This window comes from Myodes glareolus, chromosome 5 (assembly GCF_982192425.1).
Source record: "Myodes glareolus chromosome 5, mMyoGla1.1, whole genome shotgun sequence".
Lineage (NCBI taxonomy): Eukaryota > Metazoa > Chordata > Mammalia > Rodentia > Cricetidae > Myodes > Myodes glareolus.
Window position 1 is genome coordinate 47,194,039 of NC_142030.1, and position 24,466 is coordinate 47,218,504.

Sequence of the window (24,466 nt, forward strand, 5' to 3'; positions counted from 1 at the left end):
GATCTGGTCTTGATCCCTGGAACCCACATGCTAGGGGAAGAGGACAGACTCCCATAAGCGCTTCTCTGGTCTTGATGTGTGTGCCCCCAAAGTAAGTAAATATAATAAAAATACTAATTAAATTAAAATACACAACTTCAAACCATGGACCCAGAATGTGAAGATACAGAAGAGAATCCACATGATCACTATTGTGAGAACCATGAGTCAGTTCCAGTTCTCCCTGCCAGAGAAGGCTACACCTGAGAAATCTGTCGGAGTCTCCAAATTCCTGCAGAAACTGCTATCGAGTCACTGTGTGTTTCTCAGCTCTGTATGTTTCTGTGTTTGATGTGAGAGTTCCCTCTGTGTGTTGCTTGTATTAGTTAATGAATAAAGAAACTGCCTTGGCCTGATAGGGCAGAACTTAGGTAGGTGGAGAAGATAGAACTGAATTCTGGGAGGGAGAAAGCTGAGTCAGAGAGACGCCATGGATCTGCCAGAGACAGACACTGGGAATTTTACCTGGTAAGCCACTGTCATGTGACAATACACAGATTAATAGAAATGGGTTAAATTATGATGTAAGAATTAGCCAATGAGAAACTAGAGCTAATGGGCCAAGCAGTGATTTAATTAGTACTGTTTCTGTGTGGTTATTTCAGGGCTACACTAGCTGGGCAGCCGGGATGAACAAGCAGGCCCCTCCTCCTTGAAACACATGATTTCTTTTTCTCCCATTCACAAGCAGGAACTCAGTGACTTCTGTGCACCTATCCTGGGAAGACAGCATCTTGTCCCTGTGTAAAGGTCCTACAAGGAGGAAGACGAATACCCATTGATGAAAACCACAGAGCAACACTGAAGGCAGACCAAATGGGAGGGGTGCTGGAGAGAAATCTATGTAAGAATTTCTTCCACCAGAGCCCGACCCTGGCTCTGCATGAACACACAACACCCGTATTCATCTTCCTCTATGCTTCACGGCCTCTCTCTGCACTCATTCCTTGCTCTTTTCCTCCAAGAAGAACAGTTCTGACTCCGAGAGAGAACCAGCGCTGTGTGAAGGCTTGCTTTCCAAGAGAGGACCACAGCTGTGGTGGAGGCCTGAACTCTGAGGGAGGGTTTGGGCTGTGATCAAATCTTGAGAGTCCTGGAGCTGCTATGAGTGACTGAGTCTGAGTGAGTCCTAGGGTGGGGTCAAAACCTATCTCTGCGGGCAGCCTTCCTGGGTTCCTGTCACTCACTTGTTGGGTTCTGCGTTAGATGAACCAGTTTCTGTGTCAGAATGTCACCGTTGTTAAGACTGTTCCTGTGAGGAACAAATGAATGGAAGTAATGAAGTATGTAGAAATGTGACAGCCCGGGAGAGCATCACAAGGATTGCTGTGTCTGCCCCGACTGAACTCTTTCTATCCGTGTTTACGGCTGAGCAGCTCACCTGTTTCTGAGCTCGGAGGCCTGACTTCACCGTTTAGAGGGTTGGTTTGTCATTTAACTGACAGCAGTAACAGCTGAGTTTTAAGGTAATTAAAAGGAGTGGATAATCCTAAATGCCTACCGTACTGCCAGCTTTTGGTGGAGATGCCCGCCGTTCTCACCCTGGAAAGAGCATCAACCCTCTTGCCAGCGTGTGTCCTCATGGCTCTCAGTGGAACTCCCTGTCTGTGCTTTTAGTGACTTCATTCAGGCTTTTAAAAATACCTTACACAGAGGAGGAAATGAGCAAGCACATGGTAGTGTCTACTAGGGACCCCCGCTGTAGGGATTGAAATCGTACCATACAACACAATACCGCAGCACACCACGCGACATGCATCATTCCATACATACTACAATCGTATAGCAATCATATCATATCGTACCATACTGTACCATATCATATCCTACCTCACTAAACTGTCCTGTAGGAAACACGAAGTCCTTGTTCTCACAGTTAAGCCCTAGGAAAACCAGGAAATTTAAATATGCAGGGTTGTTTCTTCAAAGGGACAGATGCACAGCCTGTGTCCACCTATCAGGCTGGAAGCTGGAGTTGCTGACCGCCTGCTGAGCTCTGTGCTGTCTGTATGGCCAGGCCAGGCTGGCAGGCAGTCTCTAGAGCTCTCCTCCCCAAGACCCTTATGGCTATTGTTTATTCAGCCTACTCCCTTAGTTAATCTCTAGAACCTGTCCTTATGAACGATTTCACATGTCCTTTACAAGAGTTTCGCTGTAGTCATATTTTAAGCTTTGTGGTACACGTGGAATTGGGTTAATTATCACCAGGAAACATTTTTAAATATGTCCGAAATAAATTACCCTGTGTCAGACTTTTGAAGTGTGAACCAAAAGTGACTACTAAACCAGACTTTCCATCTTGTCTCATTAAGATAGTGAGGGGTTTGAAGAGATCCCTATACTGTACCAGGTCACGTATTATACCATACCATACCATACCATACCATACCATACCATACCATACCATACCATACCACACCACACCATACCATACCACACCATACCATACCATATCATACCATACCATGTCACACCATGCCACACCATAACCATACCATAACCATATCATACCATACCATATCCATAACCATACCATACAATTTCACACATCATACCATCTTATATCATATAATACATACCATACCATGTCATTTCACCTCATCATACTTACCACAAAAGATCATATCATAGAATACTATGTGTTATCATGCCATAGCATATTTCATACCATGCTGTCTCATATATCCTGCCACACTATATCGTCCATCCTATTATGCTCTACCATGTTATGTCACATCATATCATCTTATCATGTACCATGGAATATCATATCATACCATGTTATATCATGCTATTCCATGTCATATGTCATACCTCATCTTACCATACCAAACTAAACCATGGCATATTATATATGATACCCTACCATACCATAGGATACATCACATCACACTATATCATATATCATACCATATCTTATATCATAACATGTTGTGCCATATCATAAACATATATCTTATGGAATCACATCATACTGTTTATTATGTCATATCACCATAACATGACAAATCATATTATCTTAATATATATCACATCACACCATATCTTATTATAGCATACCATATTATAGCTATTCATAGCATACTATATATCAATCATACATCAAATTACACTATATAATACCAGGTCATGCCATATCATATGTCATATCATATTAGATGTCTATGATCGCACTCTGCCTCTCAATTCTGCTCACAAGTGTAACGTGAAATTGGTTTTGGTAGAGGGAATTTTACCATTTTCCCCCCTCCTCCTGCCCCAACATATTCTCTGCTATGCTGGCTGTCTCTTTCCTTACACAGTTCACCATGGCATCCTCATTCTCCTGCTTTTGAGATCAGTGGGGATTTTAAGGGAAACATCTGGAAACCTGTGTTTTAAAATTCTGTAGTGAAACTTGGAATTCCTCCTGGAGGACAGCCCCTAACTAAGATCCATCAGGCTGGGTTCGCTGCTGTGTGTCTATAATCTCATTACTGGGAGCTGAGTGAGATAGGAGGGTCAAAAACTTCCAGGGCAGCCTGAGCTACAAAATAAAACTCAAACAAGACTCAAAACACATCTGCTTCTGGCTTTGGCTTTGCTACTCAGCAGAAATCTCTGACTCTGTGTGATCCCTCTACACGGTGATGCTGCACGGTAAACTCGGGGGTTTTACTGCCAGTGGCCCGACAAAGTCCATAGTGGTGTCCCTTCCTTCACGGCTCCCAGTATCAACGCAGGCCCTTCTGGCTCGAGTGCATCACCATTTTCACACTGTTCTTTGACCATTGAATCCAGCATCTGGCTTTCTTGCTTCATTAATTGCTAATTTATTTGGGACAGTTTTCAAGGCTAAGCTGTGGAAAGCCGGATCCGCATGGCTCTAGGAAAATGTTTCTCTTCTCACCTCGCCCACAACATGTCATTTAGAATCATGAAACTAGATCTTGGTGACAGACGTGTGTCACAGCTATTCTGTCATGTTGCACTCTCTATGATCTGTGTGAAATAAAGCTGGAGTTAAAATAAAAACGGGCCAGTTGTGACTACAGGTAAGATTCAAGCGAGGGTTGTACCTCCCTGTATGACTGCTACCCTGCAGGGCCGCTACCCTGTACAGCTGCTACCCTGCAGGGCCGCTACCCTGCAGGACCGCTACCCTGCAGGGCCGCTACCCTGCAGGACCGCTACCCTGCAGGACCGCTACCCTGCAGGGCCGCTACCCTGCAGGACCGCTACCCTGTACAGCTGCTACTCTGCAGGACCGCTACCCTGCAGGACCGCTACCCTGCAGGACCGCTACCCTGCAGGGCCGCTACCCTGCAGGACCGCTACCCTGTACAGCTGCTACTCTGCAGGACCGCTACCCTGCAGGGCCGCTACCCTGCAGGGCCACTACCCTGTATGACTGCTACCACGTGGGTCTTTGATAACACTGAAAGCAGGGAGAGGAAATGCTATTCTTGGTGCAGACGGCTCATCTGTCTGTTTCCCCTCTGTGAATTTACCGGCCCCCAGGACTTCACGTCTCCCAAGTCATCCGAAATCAGTCCGGCTTTCCCCACACTCAGGGTTACACCTTGGTAAGGCGCCACCTTCCCCCTGAGGTGCAGAAGTGGGAACCCTCGCTAGGGTTTTTAGCCAGATCACGTTCTGAACACTTGTATGACTTCCGTACTCAGTTCTGTCCTTCCTTGCTGTGCCTTGTTTTTATCAAGACCTTAGGGGTGTGAGCATGTTAAGCCATAAAACTTCTGGAGGCCCAAGTCAGAGGCTATATGTACACATGCATTTCCTATGGTACCTCACAATTCTTACCACTAAATCAGAGGGTCAATGGCATTCCTCCATCTCCAGAGAACAGGATCCCAGGCTTCTCCCTCACCATGCAGGCTCTCTTCTCTCTTCAGCCTGTGCTGGCTTTATGACTTGGTTTGAATGAGGAAGGCAGGAGACATATGATGCCATTTTCTATCTTGGACCTCCAGAGTTTCTGTGGCTTCATATGCTCCCATCCCTGATATCTTGGGAAAGCAAAGCAGGCTGCTGGGAGATGGGAGATACGTGGCAAGGGCCCATTAAGCGAGTCTAGATAGCTCATGGCCAGGCAACCGGGAATGAGGGAGTCAGTGGCACCCCAGTCAGCTGACCAGGTCTTGTTTGTCTCGAAACACATAGCCAGTGTCATTTGCTGTCTGCAACTGAGGCCTTGTGGCTATGGCATGAAGTGTTACTGTGACAACAGAATGACTTTGTGTCTGAAATGGAATATGACATCATGCTTAAATCCACGAGAGTATTACCCAGGTAGCCTCTCCCCACCACAATTTCCTCACTGTAGAGAAGACCTGATTTTGTTGAAGTATCAAGTGTTTTATGGTTCCTGCCCGTGATACATGGGCAAATACCACCAGAGTTCCTTCTTTCTTAAGAAAAAAACTTCACTACAAAGAAATAAATTAGATTTCTGAAAAATTCAATGATTCTATGCTTCAAAAGACATCATTTAAAACAATGAAAAGACAAGCCACAGGTTTGATAAATAATTCAAAAAAGGTTTTGAATTACGTATCTGATAGATGACTCAATACAGAATAGGAAAATTTTTTATAACTCAATAATAAGAAGACAGACAACCTTATTAAGGAGTAGGCAGGAAATAGGAACAAGCACTTTACTGAGGGAGGTACTCAGATAGCCAGCAGGCAAGTGGAAAGATGTTTTAGTCAAGCCTGTGATACTCCTGTATCCCCTGCTAAAGACAAGGGTACATTCCAGGCTAGCCTGGGCTACGTTCCTCTTACTTTCCGAAGCAGCTTTTGTCTGACTGTCTAAGTTGGTAATATGCCTTGACACTGTGTAATACCACATCTAAATCTGTTTCCCTGTTATGTGTTCAGCTTGTGTGGCATGCCTTTAAGCAAATTTTCTAGCCAACCTAACTGTGCCTTACACTACCCATGTAATGAGCTTTCACAGCCTAAGCTAAATGCATAGTTTTGATTTTAAACTGTGTAGTCTTTCGTGTTCCTGGCTCAGAAGTGTCCATGCGTGTGTGTGTGTGTGTGTGTGTGTGTGTGTGTGTGCATATATATATATATGTGTGCATGTATGTGTGTACATGTGTGGATGTGCATTTGTGTGTGTGTGTGTGTGTGTGTGCGCGCGCGCGTGCATGTGTGTGTGTGTATGTTTGTTTGTGTATCCAAACGGATGTAGACATAGACGTAGGCTCAGATTGAGACACATGCAGCAGACAGACTGAGGACAGAAGACACCAGAACTTGGAGAGAAGGCACATCTGTACTCATTCTCACTTAACTGACTCCCAGGGGAAGGGCTGTTATTTCTTCCCTTAATGTGACACAGATGTGTTATTGGCAACTTAGTTAATCACTGGTGCATGTAATTCTCCAAAGTGGGGACACTACACTCACTGGAATGGCCACCATTAAATACAGGCAATGGCAAACGTTGACAAGAATGAAGAAATAAGACCCTCTTCCATTATGTAGAGAACACAAAATGCATCTGCTCTGGGAATCATTTTTACATCTTCTTAATAAATCTATCAACCTCTTATAAATTTACCCTATGGCCAATCTGCTCTAGTCCTAGGCTGTACTTAAAGGAAATGAACAAAAATGTCCACATCAAGATTGGTACCTGTGTATTCACAGAAATAGTATTTATTATAGCCCAAACTAGAAAACCCTGAACTGGTGAACGAACGGATAAACAAAATATGACATTCTCACAGAAAGGAATATCATTCAACTGCAAAGAAGAATGACATAAGCCGGAGGTGATATGAATAGTAATGTCAACACTATGTGGCGTCGTGAGGCAGGAGGATTAGGAGTCTGTGATGTTCTACAGCTACACAGAGCTGGAAGCCAGCCTGTCTCAAAAATATGGATTAGTAATAAATACTGTAGCATAAATACAGCTTAGAAGCAATGTGAAGAGAAGGCCAGGTGCACAAAGATCACGAGCCATTTCTTTTATATCAAGGTCCAAAACAAAGCAGATTAGGAGAGAGATAGGGAGAGCAGTTGTTGCCTGGGGCCTGGAGGTGGGACTCATGAGTGTGGGCGAACATTGGAAACCTTTGGGTAGGATAGAAATGTTCTAAAGTGGGATGATTGGAAGTTGGTGACAGTGGTACAATTCTGTCAATTTACTAAATGTCTCTGAATCGTGATTCTAGACGTGTGTATTCCATAGTATATGCCACACCCCAGGGAAGCTGTGCAAAGTCACAGTGAGAAAAATAAAAGATAAAAATAATGAGGCAAAGCGTGACGCCCACCAGAGAAAGCTGTTGTCAGGGCAGCCTTTGGCTTTTGTCCTTTCCTGCCTGGAAGGCAGGCTTGATGCCCAAAGAGACGGCAAGTGTCTTTTTTTAAAGGCTATATTGGAATGTAACTGACACATAAAATTGTGTGTATTTATGGCGTGCAACATGACGCTTTTATATATGTGTGTGTGTGTGTGTGTGTGTGTGTGTGTGTATGTGTGTGTATGCTTTGAAATGATCACCACAATCACCTTAACTAATGCCCTTTTAACTTAGTTGCTATTTTACATTGTGATTCGCAGTTATGCTCAGTGTGTGTGTGTGTGTGTGTGTGTGTGTGTGTGTGCGTGTGCATGTGTGCATGTACGTGTGTGTTGAGAACATTGGAGCTTTGTTGCATTTGCAAATCTTGAGCCAATAGTGCAGCATTACTAATGACAGTCACCATGCTACTCTTCATCCTCCCATACACACACACTATGTAGTGAGCGGGTTCTCCACACCAGCCCCAGGTTCTCGCCACCAGCCCCGGGTTCTCGCCACCAGCCCCGTGTTCTCCCCACCAGCTCCGGCAGCTAAGATTCTAAATCGCAGTTCCAGCTCCGCTCTTGGCTGCCCTGCTGCCTGTCTCCGTGGATCTGACTTTTCCCGAGCTCCATGCCTGAGTGAGATCTCGCAGGATTTGCCCTTCTTGGCTACCTTATTTTCTTTCTCATTTTGACATCCCTGTCATTTCTGTTGCATGTGACAGGATTTCCTCCTCTTCTTCCTCTCCTCCCTTCTACCCCGTCATCCCCTTCCTGCTCCTTTGTTTTGGTTGGAAGAGAACTGCATGGCACCTTTTTCTTCATCCATTCATCGTATCACAAGTGTCTCTATTCACAAGGACGACAAGGATGGCGAATGGGGACTCAGGGCTGCCCGGGTTCCTTGCTAACTTGCTTAGAGATGGGTTCTCGCTTTTCCAGCTTGACTTGCTTGAGACTCATTGTACAGATCAGGTTGGGATTGAGACTCCCTGCACGCCAAGTGCTGGGACTGGAAGAGTTTACTATCACACAGGGCTAAGGTAGCTATGTCCCTCCTCCTCCCACCACCTTCCATCTTTTCCCTTTCTTTGTTTCTTTCTTTCTTTGTTTCTTTCTTTCTTTGTTTCTTTCTTTCTTTGTTTCTTTCTTTCTTTGTTTCTTTCTTTCTTTGTTTCTTTCTTTCTTTCTTTTTTCTTTCTTTCTTCCTTCCTTCCTTCCTCCCTCACTCCCTCTTCCTTCCTTCCTTCCTTCCTTCCTTCTTTCCTTCCTTCCTTCCTCCCTCCCTCCCTCCTTCCCTCCCTCTTTCTTTCTTTCCTTTTTTCCTTCCTTCCTGCGGCACTGTGCATTTGACCCAGGCCCTTGTATGTACCAGGTGATTGCTCTTCACTGAGTTCCGCTCCCAGCAGGGTGGGTCCTTCCTAACCTTCATGAGTTCTCCTTGGTTCAGAATTGCCTCCCTCTAGATTTCTAGTTATGCAAAAGAAGGACTCTGCCTTTTCACCTTAACATTTGTTAGATTTCATCCATTATGGGAGATACGAAGTGTGATATCCTCACAGACTTCCTGCTGCTCAGACTCATTAGCCTGACCAATGGAGCCCTTAGTGGTCTAGATATTGCCTGCATCTCTGTGAAGTTCAACAAGCCACTATGTGATTGCATTTGAAACTGATTGTCAGGTTCTTAATAAGTTAGTCAGTTTATCACAAATTTACCCTAAAACCCAGTGGCTCTAATGCCAAACTCACTTAAAAGAAATTGACATAAATGTCCATATGAAGACTGGTACCTGAATATTCATAGCATCATTATTCCTTATAACCCAAACTGGCAGGTGCATAAACAGAAGAGGACCTCTTCACAGAATGAAGCGCTATTCAACAGCAGGGGAAAAAAAGACATTGGTCAGGGCTGCTATGCGCAGTAATGTCCCACTTGAGAAGTGGAGGCCAGAAAATAGAAGCAATAGTTCAGGTCCACATCTCTGAGGCTCTTGTTCCATTCTGAGGTCTAGCCCTGAGGCATCAGCCTTTTTAGTACAGTGGCCACTCAGAGGAAAACAGTCTGTAGAGGAATTTGTCACTGAATTGTTTCTGTTTTCCAGGGATCAGGTTTGCACACTGGTCTCCTGGCATCTCATTCCAGTTTCAGATTGCCGTTTCTCCAAGCTCTTACCAGCTGTCTGCGAGAGAACAAGGGCACAGCAGATTTTCTTCTCTGTAGGTGCACAGAAAAGCTACCATTGTTACCTGGCTCCACAGACACCCCCGCACCAATGCCCTGCTGCATCGGTCTCAAGACTGTGGTGTGACAGGTGCTAAAAAGGCAGCTGGCTTTCCACTCTCAGAAGGCCAGGGGAGGCCCTCAGCCCAGTTAGAAGACTGGTTGGTCCCTCCCTTCTTCCTCCTCCAGGACGAGGGAGGGACTGGGCAAAATGATGGGCAGATGGTGGATGTTATTTTCTCTTGTTATCGTCTTCAGCTCACACAGCTGTGGGCAGGGAGCCATCTGGCTGATTGCCTATCTAAGGCATTAGGACTGGGCTTGAACTTGCTCTGACTTTTAAGTATTTAAGGGAAAGGCATTGAATATATTATTACGTGGCTCCCTGGAAAACTTATTCCAAGGCATTTCAAGGAGATGGAATGTCATTTTCCAAGGGCATTTGGAATATGAGACACGTAACTCTGCACAAATCTGTGTTTTCCCATCACACCTGGAGCCTGGCACACACCCCTGCTTTGCTGTGTCCAATATGTGAAAACACCTAGCCTAGCCATCAACACGGACAGATCTCTACTCTGTTTTAGATGACATGGCATGGTCCCACATGTCCTCAGTTCCGAATGGATACATCTTGATCGATGTATTTCAATGTCTCTGTCCCAACCTTGACTCTTATTCTTTTTCGATGATCTTCTCCCGGGAGCTGAATTTCTGTTTATTCCAGAAACCCCCGTGAGTCCTCAGCTTGTCTTTCCTCTTGGTACCAGCGGGCTTTGCAGCTGGTGCAGCTGGGAAATCTATACCCTCACCCCCAGCTGAGGGATAATTATAGCAATTAAAGCCGAGACTAGTATTTCAAGGGAGCAGAATTTCCATATTACCATTAAAATGCTTTAATCTGCTGTGAAGTCTGAGTGGTAAACATCCTTCCCAATGTTGTGAATTTTGAGACACTCATTGTACCAGTCTGAAGAGCGGACAGCTAACGGAATTACATCTATGCAGTGTACTAAGAACTGGGAAGGAGAGGTCAGCTGTCTTGGACAGAAAAACAAAAAATGTTCGTTTATCAGAAGTTAGGTTAAAATAAATAAATACACATGGGATGGTGAGATGGATCAGTGATCAAAGACACTTGTCCCCAAGTCTGATGACCTGAATTCGATCCCTGGACCTACATAGTGAAAAGAAGAGAACTGACTCTCCAAAAAAGCCCTCTGACCTCTACATGAATGATGGAGTATGCATCCCACTTCCAATTAGTAAATGTAATAAAAAACAATAAAGACCTTATGCTGTATGTTGAACAAAGTGTACACAATGGGAAAAATTGAAAACAAAACAGTAATAATCTTTTTCTGATGACAGTATACCTGAAGAGGTAGGTAGTTCCATTCTAACTCAGTCTGCCAAAGATTGAATTTTCTGTCATTTGAAATTTCATGAACTATATTTGCTTTTGCTGCCCCCTTTCTCTTCCCTACATTCACAAGTTTGACAAAGAGTTTTCCTGTTGGAATCAGTCAGTCTGGTCTTTCCTGACCCCTAAACTCACCTGTTGGAATCGGTCATTCTGGTCTTCCCTGGCTCACAGACACCTGGGGCCCAAAAAAACTGATCATCTCTTCACAAGCATCGAGTCTGGGAACCAGAGCAATGGAAAATCTGTAATAAGAAGAGATTTGTCTCTGTTTTAAACAGATCAGCAGAAATGATAGAAATGCTTCCACCTAAGAGAAGAAAGCAATTTGTCTTTTAAATAGTATTTCTCTGACTAGTACTGGTTAACTGGAATCCACTTTCTTTCTTATAATCTCAAGTGTTAATCAGGGTTTTTATTGCTGTAAAGAGACACCATGACCGTAGCAACTCTTATAAAGAAAACATTTAATTGGAGTGGCTTGCTGTAGGCCGATATTTCTATTTGGTATGGCAGCCAGGCTGCCACTGCCCTAACAAAGGGTCAGGATATTATTTTGCTCCTTTCTTTGTAATTTGGAGGTTGCCTGATAGAGATGCTGATTCAAGCCCACATGCTAGCTAGCATTTAAAGCAGATAGGTAGATGTGGACGTGACTAAAAGCCATTCACCTGGTTACCTAGGAGACAGAATGCTAATGTATTTCCCCTTCAGTTAAGTTTTGGTATAGAGACTGTTTGGAAAATAAATGAGAGGAATTCATCAGGATGTGAACTCAGGACTTCATGAGGGACCACTGAGAATCTCCTTCCCGATAAAGCCATGTGAGTTGTGTCTTTATTTCCGTGCCTCCATGCCAATCCAAAGAGATAGTTTATGTTGGGTCTGGTCAAAAGAAATAATTTATGGTCCAGGCTAGCACCGGACCCTGACAGCTCACCTACTGTTTCAGAGGTTCAATCCATTATTGTCATGGTGGGGAGCATGGCTGCACACAGGCAGATGTGGTGCTGGAGAGGTAGCTGAGTATACTACATCTTGTAGGCAATAGGAAGTCAACTGAGACACTGGGTGGTACACGAAACCTCAAAACCCGCCCCCACAGTGGCACACTTCCTCCAATAAGGCCATACCCGCTACTACAAAGCCACACCTTTTAATAGTGCCACTCCCTATGAGCCTACCACACCTGGTGTTTTAGCTATAAATGAGTATTGAAAATTCAGAATTTAAAAGATTGTTAAGCTGCTTGATATTACCTGAAAATGTATTCTTTCCCCTTTGAATCATAATTTACATGTGGAGTTTCTTAGTGACCATTATGATCCTTCAGCATGTATATCTAGAACAGCCAGAGTAAGGACCAGATCTTTAAATCAGGCTCCTTAAGTTCAGCCCCCACACGGTGAGTCCTTGACTCTCCCCATCCCCAGAATTGCAGCTCCATGAGCCGTTGTTGGATTTTATACTGAGTTTGGCAAATCCTAGTTTAAAAGTCACAGCTGGCCTAGATATCCCGGGACTCTGAAGAACCTTCAGATCGCCTAGAGATGAATCTAGTCTGCAGCGTTTCCTGCATACATTACACTTGGAACTGCTTAGTCTTTTTGTTGTGGGACATTTGGAGCGGTTCTGCATCCTGAGGAATGGCCTCTGGACAAGCCTATTCACAGCTCACCTTCTGTTCCTTCTGGCCTCTGCTCCAGCTGGTCCCTGAAACCACCAGGCAGTTACTGACTTCCCACTACCATCTGATCTCAGTGCCTAGCACGTTCTGATATTTTCTGGCATTGGGCTACTCAGAATCAGGTGTTTAAAAACTTAGTTCAAGGCATGCCTCCCTGGATATGCTTCTGCTCTTTCCCCTTCTCTTCCATGGGAACCTCTGCTGTTATTACTGCCTGGGTGTTTGATTTCCTTGTCTCTTCTCCAGGTCTCTGAATCTTAACCTCTGGACAAAATGACCATGTTTAGTTCTCCATCTTAGTCCCAGGACACAGAATATCCGAAGCACGCTGGCTATTGAAGAAGATAATACTTTCTAAATATAGAACAAATTAGTGCTGATGGTGCCTTCTCTATTGTAGCAGAGCCAGTCTGTTCCTCCTTCCATTTCAAGGCCCCTGTAACAGTTGGACTCAGTATGGGAGACTCATTGTAGCCAAAGACTTCTGGAGGTCACATGTTGAGATTGTGAAACTACACACAGGAGCATCCTGCACCACTCTGTGACAGAAGAAGAACTGTCCTACATCAAATCCCAGACATGAGAGGGCTGGTGGTTATAGCATCAGGGTTTAGTCTATCTTGAGGAAGGTATCACATCAAAGTTAGTGGAATTTGACTCAGGCTGCGATGTTGAAAATGATAGCATAGGAGATCTAGACAGGATCCAGGAGGGTGTTTTGGGTTCTCTGAAATCATTTTTGTTGAAGCTGGGAGGTGGTAATCAGAAGACCCATGAGTACAGGGCAATCTACCTGTCCCCAGACACTGGGTGTGGCTGTGGCAACAGATCGAGGAATCTGTTCCAGATGCCGCCACAGACAGCCAGCCATGCCAACAATAGCTACTTGAGTTTATACTAAGCTGCCTATCTTGAGTTCTTTAATGCAGAAGAAAAATAATATGTGGAGAGGTGAAAACCCAATGTTCCAAGAAGAAGAATCTTCTAATGAAGGGAGTGACTAAGGCTTATTGTCTGCACCGAACAAACTTGATGGACAATTGTTCAGCTTCTTTGGAGCCCTAACAAATTCCTCTTGGAGCCATTTGGTAGTAGTTGGAGGTGGCAGGTCCATAATTTTAAGAAATATAAACATTTATTCTTCACGTCTTGTGCATACAGAAGCATGACTCTTTTAAGAGGCTCTGCTAGTGAGCACATGAATAGGGTATAAGAGCTATGGGTGGCATGTTCCTCAATGGCGGGAGACGAGGTAGATGCACCTACTAGAGCTGGGGTAGATAGACTGACTCCAGGCCAGGACCCACAGGTGTGAGGCTCTACTGCCACCAGCCTGGAGGGGGCAGAGTCAGTCACCAGGCCATGTGCTAAGCAGAGCCATGCAATGGAGGGCCCCACCTCTGCTTAGCAGCTTAAGATTAGGACCACACAGTCATAAAGCATAAAGTCAGGTCCAGACCAAGAAAACCTTTAAATAGGTACAGTGAAAAATGGGTATAGTCAGTCATAGAAAAAGTATATAGTTTAAAAATAATAGAATCAAGTCTTTAAAGAGAGAGTAAAGTAATATTAAAAAATAACTCATATAAAGATGGGAAATGTTCAGGGTGTCTGGATCCTGTATGGTGCTTTGTTGACTTTGAATTTTTTAAATGCTAATATACAAAAAAACAATGGCTGCTGGGAGATGTTGGATTATGGAAACTGGTAAATTAAACCAACCTATATATTTTAATAATGTCTTAACTCCAAAATGGAAGTCAGAAGATATGTTACATTAGGAGAGGTCATGCCTTTGTTTCCAGAAAGAACAAGAAGTTATGGTTCTCTTCAAAAATCAATGAAGATCAGATTTGCTTGGGGAAGATCTCCTGAAAATCTTAAATACAGACATAAAAAAAGAAACCAAAAAAGACTACAATGTAGGTGATGTATGTATGTGCTGATCTCTCTACTATGGAAACAATTCTAAGACTGGATGAGACATAATAAATCTTGTTGGCTACAGAGTCCTCATGACTTTTTATTACATACCCTCCTTTAAAATATCATGGATAGAGTTTGGTTATACAACCCAAACAAACAAAGTTTACAGATACCTTTTACTTGCTCAAGCATCAAATAAAAATTATCTTTAACTGACTTGTGCACACTGTACATTTTATACTTGTGCTAATGTGTGTATATATATATATATATATATATATATATATATATATATATATATATAAACCTTTAAAAGTTTGCATGTTCTCAGAAAAAAAAGTATCAGATACAAATGAAAACAAGTAGCCTAGGTGATCCAGCCTCTTTGAATGATTCTGTGGTAGTTTCTTCAAAATTCTGCATCTAGAACAACATCAAAGCTGCCAGCTGAAATGGCCCAGCCATACAGACTACCCAGCCAAAATTTTAGATGAACTCTACACTTTCCCATCACACAGAAACCAAACAAAAATAAAAAGATAGCTTTTCCAGGACTTTACTATTATCCCAATTTTCTCAGGGCCTTCCAAAGAAGCCATCACCTTCAGATACCAGGAAATAGTCTAGAGAACACAATGCTCCTATTCCCAAGAGGTGGGGTGGGTTTTGCTCATTTGATGGGTAATGGATGTTTGTCATAATTTGGGGGTTGGTTACAAGTTGTTATTGGTTATGGTCAGGAGAAAAGCTAAACAAAGGAGGTTAGTTTCAGGAATCTCTTTCTGAAGGGAAAGGGCAGATATAGTACAAAAATGGTGGGATAAAAGGGTGGATGTCGAGTCTACTTTTGAACTAAAACAATTACTAGTATAAAATATTTTACATTAGTATGTACCTTTCTATATCAATACAAATTTAAGGTTATTTTTATACTGTATATATGCTTTTATTCTTGTTTAAGATGTTACACATATACAACTCATTTAAAAATGTAGTACAAAGTTTTATTCCTTAAAAAAACTATTTAGGATAATAAAGAAATACAGGGTAGTAGTTAGTCATCTATAACAATCAACAAATTTGTAGTTATGTTAAATATGTTTTCAAGGTTAAAACAGAGATATATTTTAAATAGATAGGTAGTCTTCAAACACTTCAAAGACTTATAGATTATGGCATTCAAAATACTTTAATAACACAAAGCTTTTCATGACAATGAGACACGTCTTTGCCTGGCAACATCAATTTACTTCATTAAAGGATGATAGGCATTGACATACCTCCACATGGAGCTTGCTTTCCTTATGGCAAAGTTAGACATTGGATAAGAAACTGTCCTTGCCTTGACTGTTGACAGTATGCTGTCCAAATTGGACATGCAGGACACAAAACTAAGTGACTATTGAACTTTGTTAAGAAAAGGTAGGAGAGTCCTTCAAAATTCCTGCTTCACAGAAAAGTCTGTCAGATATTCTAGGTATGTAGATTGAAGATGGATTGCCCCAAATTGCAGAGTAATCTTGGGTGACTTAGTAGGCAGCCAGTTGTCTCTGTCATTTCTATAATTTTGAAAGGTGTTTGCTTTGCCTTTTTTGTTTACTTTTCAGGTAATATTATATCCTTCTTGGGTCTGTGGTAGAGTTGAAGATGAGATAGTTATAGTTTTTAACTATAGTTTTCTTGTTACTAAATTCAGAAACAAAACTTATAAAAGATATATAAAGTGTATATGGTTAAGAGACATAAAAGTTTAAATTGTTCAACTAAGAAAATGGTTTGGGGTCTAAAAAGATAGTTTAAGATGGTAAAACAAAATGGTTTAGGTATAAAACTTTAAATTCTTCAAGAAAATACTCTTTTATAAATATATATATATATATTTATCAAATCTATATATTGATAATAGAGCATTTTCTCTGAATATGACAAATACAAATAGACTAGACATTGTGAATGTAATTCTTATTTGAGAATTGTTCTTATTGTATATAGTTCTACTATATTAAAGTTAAAACATTTTTTTTTATTTAGACAAAAAGGGGGAAATTTTGTGAGGTATTTGAATACTGTGGGAAGATATATTATGATTGGTTTAACAAAGAGTTGAATGGTCAATAGCTAGGAAGGAGGTATAGGCAGGACTTCTGGGTAGAGATGGATTAGGAGTAGATAATTGACGTGCAGGGGAGACTCCAAGAAAACATGGAGGGAGTCAAACATATAGAATGAAAGAAAGGTAAAAAACCACATGGTAAAAGATAGATTAATAGAAATGGGTTAATTTAAATTCCAAGAGCTAGTTAGGAACAAGCCTATTTAATGATAAGTCTCCATGTCATTATTTGGGAGCTGGCTGGCAAGACTTAAAAAATTCCATACTGAACAATGATCTTTTTGTTTGAAGTAGGTTTCTATTGCATCCTTTTATAAGGAGCATTGTATAGGTTACTTGTAGAGACAATTGGGTAGGCCTGACCATATAGTGTAGCTGACCAATGAAATTTAACTAGACATAAAACCTGTCATGTCTAACTAAAAAGATGGTCACTACAAGTTTAGGCTTCATTGTTCTTTCCTTGGAACAAAATATAGCACCATACATGCTCTTCTATGTTTGAATAGAAAACTGAAAAATCACAGAAAGCAATGCTGGCTGTCTCTGGGCCAGCTCTACAGTGAACCAACAGTATACCATTTTGGAAAGCATTTTGGGTGATAGCTGCCTCCACAATTTACAAAGTAAAGAGCAGTTACTATCTTCTCACTATTCCATGGGCCTGTAGTGATTTGAATAACAATGCACCCCATATGTTCATATATTTGAATTCTTAGTCATCAGGGAGTGGCACTGTATAGAAGGATTAAAAGCACTGGGAGATGTGGCCTTGTTGGAGGAAGTTTGTCAGTGGGCATGGTCTTCGAGGTTTCAAAAGTCCATACCAAGCCCAGTATCTCTCTTTGTCTCTTCCTACAGATCAGGATGTAGCACTTAACTAATACTCCAGGACCTGCCTCCATGTTCCCTTCCATGATGATAATTGACTCTCTCTCTGAAACTGCAAGCAAGCACCAAGGGCATGCCACCTCTTATAATAGTTGCCTGGGTCATAGTGTCTCTTGGTAGCATTAGAACAGTGACTAAGACAGCCTCTGAGGTCCAGAGTAATAAAGCTGTCCGTAGCTGCTTCTGATTGGTTCTGGAGGAGGTCTGGAGCTCTCTGTACACCAAACTGGCATCTTTCCTTCCTCAGATCACAGTCTAGATAAGACTGATCAGATGGAACTTCTCAGGGGTCTGAGGGAGAACAGGGGGTACAATAGGTACTCACTGAGTGTAGATTGTTTACCTAGACAAGTTACCTGTACCTTAACATCTGCGTCAGCTCTGTCACCATCTAATATATCTGTACACACATTCACAACTTCTTAAAATCTTTCTTCTTATTAGTAATTATTATTATTATTGTGTGTGTGTATGTGTGTGTGTGTGTGTGTGTGTGTGTATGTGTGTGTGAGTGTGGCACTCACGAACCACAGTGTCTGTGTGTGTGGGTCAAAGGATGATATGTGGAATATGGAAATTGGTTTTCTCCTTAGGAATCAAACTTGTCGGGCTTGTTTTCAAGTTTCTGTACCTGTTGACCATTGTCACTGGTCTGTGTTAGCAACCTGATACTTGCTAATACATGTCATAATTTGTTTACGGTTTGGTTGAAGATACCTGAGCATATATGGTGGTGCAATTGATTAGGTAGCACTCAATCATGATCTCACATGGAAAAGTTTCCTGGTCAGTTGGTGCCCCATGGTGAGCTTTCTAGCAAAGCGAAGATAGTTATTTTTCTAAAGAATGTTGGCTTGAAGGATGCATATCAGCTTCTGGAGTCTAAGGTTGCTCTCGGTCTGTTGGGGGCACAGTGCACAAACAGCCTCTTTAGTCTGTGATAATGATCTCAGCTCCAGGTCTTAGAAACCTTGACAAACCCAATTGTCTCTATAAAGCCTCTGTTCAGATACACCCTAAGGACATGGAGGCAGGGATCTCCAAGTAGTCAAAGCTCACCCCAACAGGGATGCATCTGAATAGGACCTAGGGTAGCTTTGTGAAGTGTGCCTAGGAAGATGAAAACCATTCTTGGTTGTGATAGATAGCTCTCTCAATAGCATTTCTTAAAGATATTTCTTGATTTTAAATTATGTTTTTCTGTTTGCGCATGCAGGTGTCTATGGAGGCCAGAAGAAAACCTTGGATCCTCTGGAGCTGTAGTTATAGGTGGCTGTGCGCTGTCTCATGTGGCTGTTGGGAACAGAGCCAGGGTCCTCTGCAAAAGCAACAAATGCTCTCAATCACTGAGCCATCTCTCCAGTTCCTCAATGGGCATCTTGTCTTATTACTGTTAGCATTTTGCCCATAGGCCCTTCTTTGGGCTTTTTATTCTGACTCTTCTTTATGGGCAGTCTTTGAACACACCCTGGAGGGTAACTCTAATGGGAGCCACAAGCTTTCCACTTAGAACCCAACAGACAAAATAACAGTCACAGAAAAATAAAAATATTTATTTCCTATCTGGAGGAGTAATATTAAGTACAGCAAAGGCATGAAAGTTTCTGGAAGCTCCTCTTCATGGAATAGTAATAAGACTTTAGTATTATAAACATATTGAAGAAATTTAAAGTACTAAAGTTATGTATTATCCTAAAGTTATATAATATGTATTCTTTTGTGGAATGTGATCATTGATGAAATCTTTGGAAAATGACTAAAGCCCATATTTCGTCTATTACTTGGATAGTTGAAAATTTAAGGTAATTTAATTTTAATAAATATTTATTAAGATCTTACTGTGAGGCATATGCTTTAATAATCTAGGAGAAGGCAAATTGATTTTTAAAAAAGAATAAAAAAGTATGGTCACATAAATAGTAAACTGAGTCACCTCAAGGTTTGAGCAGCTAGTAGGGATAGAGGAAGGAGGAACGGAACTGGAAAGCAGCTTGGAGAGAATCACAGAGATGACTACGGTGCCATCTCTCAGAAGGAAATTTCTACAATAATTTACCACTTAGCTTTTCTCCGAACAGTAGAGTAATAACAATGGAAATATATGCTGATTTTTAGCATTTAGAGTCGACTTATCCTATAACCTAGACTGCCAAATATAGAAGTGTGGACACAATGTAAAAATTACCGACTTTGGCGATGAAAAGGCAAACGTGTTCCTCACTGGAATAGGAAATGAGGAAGGCGGGGTGTGTAGAATGACTGAGATCTTTTCCTCATAAATGTGGGTAACAGTATGTTTTCATATCTAGTTAGGGGGAAAAGGACAAGCTGTATACGTGATTTAAAACCTGACAAAGGTAACCAACAGAAAAGCCGAAATTGACATATCTATCATTTTAGAGAATTGAGGTGAAACAATAAACATCCATGTATATCACGACAAGAAGCAAATAAAAAGATGTCTAGATTGTGTAAAACTTATTAGAACAGAACTGAATCTCTTTGTAAAACCTTATAATCCTGGTCAATTGATTTTGATTTTGACAAAATAATTTCGAAGGCAAAGAACAGCCTTTCTTCCTTTCTTTGTTTTTTCTTTTTCTTGTTGGCAGAGTCTTGATACGTATCCTATGGTATTCCAGACTGGCCCTCCCTGTGATCCTATGTATCACCCTGAGCACTGGGATCAGCTTTCCGGCTAGAGCAGTCTTTGCAATAAATGGGGCTGTGATGACTCCATGTCTAAATGAAAGGAGACACGGGATACTTACCTTCCTCACATGCAAAAAGTAACTGGAAACTGGTGGTAGCCTAGACTGGAAAAGAATGAACTATGAAATCACTAAGAAACATGGGCACAAAAACTTCTATTTTAGGTTAGGTTATGTTTCTTAAATCTGTTATCAAAACAAGCTAAAACTCCTAGCTATAACCCCAGCAGAGCCAGTCTGGCCTGTCTGGGTTGTCATCACAGATCACCACAGACTTGCTGGATTTATTCCTTACAGGTCTGCATGCTGAAAGTCTAAGATTGAGACACAGCAGAATCATCCTTTGGGGAGCTGCTTCCTGTTCACAGACAACTATCCCCACAATGTTAGGAACCGGGTGCACTTGGAGGGTTCTTTTAGAAGGTCAGTGATCATATGGGTAAAGGCAATTCCCTGATGACCAAATCATGTCACAGAGCCCCATAATACGGTCACATGGGAGGGTGTAGCATGAGGGCCGGCTTGTTGGGGTTTCTGTCCTGCCTGGTACCCCACAACCGGCTTATCCCAAAGAAAAATCACACAGAGATCTCCATAAGTTATAAAACTGATTGGCCCATTAGGTCAGGCTACTTATTAGCTCTTATAACATATGTTACCCCATTATCCTTATCTACGTTAGCCACATGGTTCAGTACCTTTCTCAGCTGGGCAGGTTACATCCTGCCTCTTTGGTGGTCTGCACAGGAGTGGCAGAGGGAGCTTCCTGCTTCCCAGAATATTTCTGTTCTCATTGCCCCGCCTCTACTTCCTGTCTGGTTGACCCACCTGTACTTCCTGCCTGGCCAATCAGCATTTATTTAAAATATGATTGACAGATTACAGACACTTCTTCCGCACCAGGAGGGGAGGATTTTGTAATACAAATGGAAGAGTACATTCAGCTACACACACACACACACACACACACACATGCACACACACATATACATACACAGACACTCTCACACGCACACACACACACATATACACACAGACACCCATACACACATACATATACACAGACTCACAGACACAAACACAGACACACACACAGACCGACACTCATACACACATAGCTACACACAGATAGACACACACACATACACACACAGACACACACAGAGACACACACACAGACAAATAGACACACATACACACACAGACACATACACACAGACAGATACACACAGACACACACAGACATACACACATACACACACATATAGACACACAGACACAGACATACACATATACACCCATATAGACACACAGACACACACACAGACACACAGACACACAGACACACATACACACAGACACACACACAAACACACACACAGACACACAAACAGACACACAAACACACACAGACATACACAGAGACATGTACATATACACAGACAGACACATACACAGACACACACACAGATACATACATATACCCACAGACACACACACAGACACATACACACACAGACACATACATACACACAGACACAGACACACACACATAGACACAGACACACAAACATAGACACACACACACATACACACACGTTGTATTGTTTTTATGATGACCACCAGACAAGAAGCAACTTAAGAGAGGAAGGGTTGATTTGGGTTTCCAGTTCAGGGGGCTAAAGTTTGTCATGATGAGAAAGGCATGTCAGCAGGAATGCACAGCCCTGGCCATATTGTGTCTACATGAAGGGAGCAGAGAGCACAGGCCAAAAGTCAGGCTGAGCTCTGAACCCTCAAGGCTTGCTTCTACTCTACTGACTCACAACCTTCCCCGACGGCATCTCCAGCTTGAGGCTGCGTGTTGAAACACAGGATCCCGCGGTCACCATTTGACATCCCAGCCCCACAGGGAAGACTCCGAGCTTCTGACGAGGCAGGCGTGAGCCTGAGTGATCCCTGGAGGGAGAGAAGCTGCTGTCTCACTTGTGCTCCAAGCTGATCGGTGTGACACCGCGATGCTGAGCAGAGCTGGAGACAGAGAGATGGCTGAACGGTAGCCAATCCTCTGCCCCCACAAACGCCAGCTTACCAGTACAGGGCCTTGTAAAATGACATAATAATATGATTTTCATGCAATTCAGACAGCTTGTCATGAGTTATTCAGATCTGGTAAGGAGACAGTCAATGCATGGTCTGGTGGGACCGTCACTTCTGGCCAGATTCTCATGTCTCCTGTTGTAATTGTTTCCAGATCTAGATTTATTCTCAATCTTTCTCATTTCATCAGAGAGCCAGATAACCATTTGAATTCAAGTACAGCATGTATGTAAATTACTGACAGGGTTTCTCTGTAGCTTTGGACCCTGTCCTGGAACTAGTTCTTGTAGACCAGGCTGGCCTCAAACTCACAGAGATCCAGCTGCCTCTGCCTCCCGAGTGCTGGGATTGAGGGTGTGTGCCACCACCGCATGGCTTAATGTATTTAACTCTTGAGGAACTTGAGACGTTTGAAAATCAGAGTGCTGTCACACAATGAAATTGTCCTCTGACTGAATGACGCTGGAATTCTGCAGTCTCCACTGCAGTGACAGTAATTCCAGGAAGGACAGAAGGGGGTGCCAACACTGAGCAGAAATCTCTGATTGTGTGGTCTTTGCTCTCAAACTGAAGGACCTGAGAAGGCCTTTGTTTTATCCTTGTTTCTTGACGTTTTTCTTTGTTTGCTTGCTTTTTTTCCCCTTAGAGGAGCATTGTAATGGTTTGAAGGAAAATGGCCCTGACAGACCTTGGGGGTGGCATTATTAGGAGGTATGGTCTTGTTGGAGGAAGTGTGTTACTAGAATGTCACTAGGACGGGTTTTGAGGTTTCAGATGCTCAAGCCAGGCACAGCATCATTCTCTCTCTCTTCCTGCTGCCTGCTGATGCAGATGTAGAACTGTCAGCTACCTCTCCAGTAACACGTTTGACTGCATACTGACATGCTTCCCACTGTGATGATAATGGGCTGTAAGTCAGCCCCAGTGAAATGTTTTTCTTTATTGTAAGAGTTGCCATGGTCATGGTGTCTGTTTGCACGATAGAAACCGTAACAAAGACAGGCGTTTACAGCAAATACTGTCTTGGCCTCAGAGGATGTTTTAAGGACACAGTGACGTCACACAAGCCTGTACTGTGAGTGGCAAAGTCTATGCTGGAGTCTTTGCAAGATTTTTCCTGCCATTTTCGATACTGATGCATCCTGGCTCTTTTCCAACTATAAAACCTTACCTAAAGAAGTGTGGATCTGTGGGAAAGTTTTCACCCAATTAAACAATGAGGAGGCTTGAAATTGATTGATTAATGGGAATTGATTCATGTGCTTGACTTCCTAACCATTATTTAACTGAGCTTAATATCTTTAACCTTTATAAAAACACTGTGTTGTGTGTTTTCCATTACAAAGGAGTGATATTAAAATTCTTGGAGGTCACACAGCCTCTGCAGGGAGCTCCACCAGGGACTCACTCTGTATTAGGTGTGGTGTTTCCAGCCTATCATAAAATATGTCACTTAAAAATAGCTCTACCAGAGGGCTGTCCAAATGACATATGTAAAGGAGAAAAAACAGTCGAACACCCCGGGGAAAGGAAGGGCTCCAAGCAGAGGCTTGCCTAGGATGGCTGCCTCCCACCTTCTCTTTGTTATTCCATCAGCCTTCACCACTGGATTATTTTTAGGATCTGATCCTGTAAATTGATGCCTCTCTGCTGCTCTCAGCCCTCTTCATGTCACCTGTTCAAAAGCTAAGCTGTGGGTTTTTGCACCTACCAGTAGCCAGCGTGTTTACTGTAGATATTTTTGTGCTTTGTGCTACACATGACCCCCAAATCAATACTTCATACCAGCAAAATCCAGGTTCTAAGCATCCGTCTGGAGGCAAGATGTCAACAGGTCTCTTACCATCTGTGCTGCGGGTGCGTATCCTCATAGCTGTCAGGTGCCAACGGCAGCCTTCCTCCTTTAGGGTAAGGAAGGGTTCCTTCAGACAGGGAGCTTCTGTCCCTGTGGCCAGACTCCAAGCAGATGTTTGCGTCCAGTGTCAGCAACAGCGATTTTCAGGTTCTTTTGTCTCAGTAGAAAGACCCCAACCAGGGATACA

At 42.6% G+C, this 24,466-nt stretch overlaps 1 long non-coding RNA gene across 1 annotated transcript; it reads right to left on the reverse strand.

Moving 5' to 3' along the window:
* Positions 1 to 102: 102 nt before the first annotated feature.
* On the reverse strand, positions 103 to 24,466 carry LOC146894895 (uncharacterized). Its single transcript, XR_015001125.2, has 3 exons — positions 24,268 to 24,466; positions 11,132 to 11,241; positions 103 to 792 (listed from the first exon to the last, which is right to left on the reverse strand). It is a non-coding gene; the product is annotated as an uncharacterized LOC146894895 (long non-coding RNA).